Genomic DNA, 4391 nt, shown 5'->3' on the forward strand with positions numbered 1-4391 from the left:
TTCAACAAGTTGAGTACTAGTCTTCCTCCACCGACTTAGGAAATCGGTGAAACCTTCTTTGTCATTTTGGGTAAGAACCTCTAAAGTGCGCATGTTGACTTGGATTTCAGCATTATCCGCATATTGTTTAGCAAACTCGATTGAGGCATCGTCCCAAGTAGCGATTTTCTTGTGTTCTAGCGAATAGAACCATTGTTTTGGGATGGTGTCAAGAGATGAAGGAAAGATCCTTAAGAACATCTCGGGTTTAATGCCTTTGATAGACATGTAATCCTTAAGGGTGTGTTTGGATAGCAAAAGTGAAGGGAAAGGGAGGGGAGGGGAAAGAGGGAAGGGAAGGGGAGAGAAGGGAAGGGGAGTGGAAATGAAGAGTGGTTGTTTGGATACAATTTCCCTCCAAATCTTGCCTAGTGTGGAAAGATTTTGATTAGGCTTAGAGGAGGGAAATTGGATCCCTCTAAATCTCTCCCCCTCCATTTCCCGCCACCCTCATTTACTATCCAAACAAAGGATTTTAAATCTCCTACTCTCTGTGACACCCTCATTTATTGCGGAAAAGTAAACACGTAATTCTACAGAAAAACTGACAGGATATGTTTGTAATTGGTTCAACTAATTAAAACCTGTCATTTTTAAAACTTTTCTAAACCATTCACAAACATTTCCAGAAGGAGGATGCCAACACCTGCAAATGCTAACAGACTAATTTACATAACTATGCTAAAGCTGCGAGAATAAAGTGATACAAACCAAAGAAAAAGAGGGAGACATATGTCCCTAAAATGTATGTGACACAAAAAGGGTTTAAGGGTCACAATGAAATAAAACCAGTCTAGGTCCCAAGGTTACTTTGCTCGCTAGCTCGTCCATGTACCCCATATATGCATCACCTACCTGTCATTCGCATTTTATACAAATACGAAAGCCACGGTCGAGTGGGGAGTAACTCGAGTTCTCCCACCACGAAATGTCATAATTAATATAACATGTAAACATAAGAATATGAATACGAATCACACATAGCCTTAGCATATAGATGCTAGACAATCGTGCTTATCATGTGAACTACAATATAACAACACATAGTCCTAGCATGTGAATACTAGACCGACTCAAGCTACACTATCATGTGAGTCACATAACATCCAGGAATCCAAACTCTATCAACCATAGCCGGCTTGCATCTCACCTTCTATGATTCATAGAATCATCAAACAAGAAAGGGCAATATATCAAAGACAGGCATAAGTTCTTAGTACCGTCAATAGTCACTTTGTAACTCGAGTCTATACCACGAGGTAGGGAAGGTAATCGAACCGGTATCTTGGCTCAGCGGTTACTATTAAGAAAACATGGCCAAGAGACAACACAACCCTAGCCTAAAATCTGCGCAGACCTAGACATGCGGATACACACCACCGCACCCAAGACCCACTATTTTTTTAAAACAAAGTGAAGTGAGTACCCTAAGGACACCACCGAAGGGTTGGCTAGTACTTAAGCCGACCCCATACTATCAAAATAAGTACCGAGGTCATGCCCCAACTTGGATATAAATCCACTAGTCAGGAACACAAAGGCTATCAAGCAGTGAACATATACTCGTCAGAGACTATAAAGACCTATCTATGATGAAGGCCGAAATACTCACCTAGGACCTAGTCCCAGCTTGAATACTTTAGCCCACACCACACACGACTCACCACACAAGTCAATTAAGACTCCCACTTAACCTTAAGAGGGCAAAAAGTCCAGCTTACCAACATAAAATCTAATATTCTATCATGTGAAAGGCTATATAAATGTCTAATCAGCAGATAAACCAACAGAATCCTCAATACCAATTTCCAATTCTAACAATATTAACCAAATTAAAGGCTTCGGGGAATCTAGGGCCGTTTTTACAATATAAGAAGCTACTTAAATCAACTAATTACACATGTGAGATAAAAATATAATGAATGGCCTAAAACAAGAAAAAGGCCGACTATCTAATTCATTCAAAATTTCATCCAACCGAATTTTTACCCGCAACCCCTGACCTGCGGCAGTGCGGGTCAAATTGCGGTGACCAATCACTCAATTAATCGACATCGCATCGTCAAAGGGACTAAGGCTCAGTTTTCGGCACAATCAACAAAACATTACAATTATCGCTATAAAATTCATTTGAGCCTATTAATTACAATTTCATTTTGTAAACTATCCTAACATGTGATAACTATTAATATGAGCACAATTTTACCATCCTTATTATCTTTACTACTAACATTATTCATTCACCTAAACACTTATCAAACAACAGGCACACATTAACTACTAATGTGACATTTATTCGTCGAGTAACTCGGAATAGTTACCTTAAGCTAGCAAAGAGACAAGCAATAAACTTGAGAAAGCTTCTAAAACCCAAAATTACTCTTCATCTTCAACCACATATGAGTCACCTAAAATAATTATGTGAAAGGACGATATTAACGAATTATCATTATATAAAATATGAGTCGGAAATATAATTATTTCAAATGAACTAAACTAGGCGCCTAAAGAAATCCATAACCACGACTCGAGGACCGTTTGGGCAGCCCTATTTCCGCCTCAACAGCCACCTATGGCTAAGGTCGCACTCACCCAAGCCCGCCTAGGCCAGGCCAGCAATGCACCGCCTGGGCGATCCCAAACAAAGACCACCATTATAACCCAAAATCATTTTGTGACCAACCGGTCCATAGGACGGGTTTATAACTTCAAACACAACTCGGCCCATTGAAAAGAAAACATGTAAACAGCTGGGGAAAGATCAATCGTATACAAAGGGATATTTGTTTAAGCCAAATTCAATAATACAAAGAGATATCTTTCCGAGCGATAGTAGTAATTCAGTAATTTCTAATATTAAATGCGACATGGAGTAATTTGTTCACTATTCTCAAACCTGGAAGAGTTGGGAGCGTGAGACGTCGACACTTAAATAATTGTTAATACTTATCAGACCCATCAAAACAGAGACCGATTCGGTCCTTTAACGGCTCCAAAGCCGAGTTCAAAACAAATCGAATTTCCCACCCTTAAAATCGTGTTATAACGAGTCCATTTCGGTCCAAGAACAAAGTCAAAAAACAGCCCGGACTTTGACCCTCACACACCCGTTCCAAACACCAATCCTTATGACCCACACTCAGTCCTAAAATACATACAACCCATTGTAACAGTCCCAAAGATGTCCCGATTTTTGGCCTTAAAACAGTCCCAATTTCAACACCTATAATTTCCAGGGAAATGTGCCAAAACAGAAATCAAATACCCCATTAGCTATAGATAAGCTCACGGTCATTGATCCAAGAACGCAACAATTATTAAATGACAATCAACAAACAGGTTAGTACCTAACAAAGAGCAAACACAAAGAGACTACAACATAAGGTCCTAAATCTACCCATCTTACCCATCTCTCAAGTTTATTATTTTAAGGTCAAGTTATTTATAGTGGGGTGCACAAACGTGCGTCGGGAGCAAATATGCTCTGATACCAACTGTGACACCCTCATTTATTGCGGAAAAGTAAACACGTAATTCTCTGGAAAAATCGACAGGATATGTTTGTAATTGGTTCAACTAATTAAAACTGTCATTTTTAAAACTTTTCTAAACCATTCACAAACATTTCCAGAAGGAGGATGCCAACACCGCAAATGCTAATGAGACTAATTTACATAACTATGCTAAAGTGCGAGAATAAAGTGATACAAACCAAAGAAAAAGAGGGAGACATATGTCCCTAAAATGTATGTGACACAAAAAGGGTTTAAGGGTCACAATGAAATAAAACCAGTCTAGGTCCCAAGGTTACTTTGCTCGCTAGCTCGTCCATGTACCCCATATATGCATCACCTACCTGTCATTCGCATTTTATACAAATACGAAAGCCACAGTCAGTGGGGAGTAACTCCGAGTTCTCCCAGCCACGAAATGTCATAATTAATATAACATGTAAACATAAGAATATGAATACGAATCACACATAGCCTTAGCATATAGATGCTAGACAATCGTGCTTATCATGTGAACTACAATATAACAACACATAGTCCTAGCATGTGAATACTAGACCGACTCAAGCTACACTATCATGTGAGTCACATAACATCCAGGAATCCAAACTCTATCAACCATAGCCGGCTTGCATCTCACCTTCTATGATTCATAGAATCATCAAACAAGAAAGGGCAATATATCAAAGACAGGCATAAGTTCTTAGTACCGTCAATAGTCACTTTGTAACTCGAGTCTATACCACGAGGTAGGGAAGGTAATTGAACCGGTATCTTGGCTCAGCGGTTACTATTAAGAAAACATGGCCAAGAGACAACACAACCCTAGCCTAAAATCTG

At 39.3% G+C, this 4391-nt stretch overlaps 1 long non-coding RNA gene across 1 annotated transcript; it reads right to left on the reverse strand.

Moving 5' to 3' along the window:
• Positions 1-594: 594 nt before the first annotated feature.
• On the reverse strand, positions 595-2447 carry LOC141621291 (uncharacterized). Its single transcript, XR_012532198.1, has 2 exons — positions 2361-2447; positions 595-894 (listed from the first exon to the last, which is right to left on the reverse strand). It is a non-coding gene; the product is annotated as an uncharacterized LOC141621291 (long non-coding RNA).
• Positions 2448-4391: the final 1944 nt, after the last annotated feature.

The sequence above is a fragment of the Silene latifolia genome, chromosome X, assembly GCF_048544455.1.
Source record: "Silene latifolia isolate original U9 population chromosome X, ASM4854445v1, whole genome shotgun sequence".
NCBI lineage: Eukaryota > Viridiplantae > Streptophyta > Magnoliopsida > Caryophyllales > Caryophyllaceae > Silene > Silene latifolia.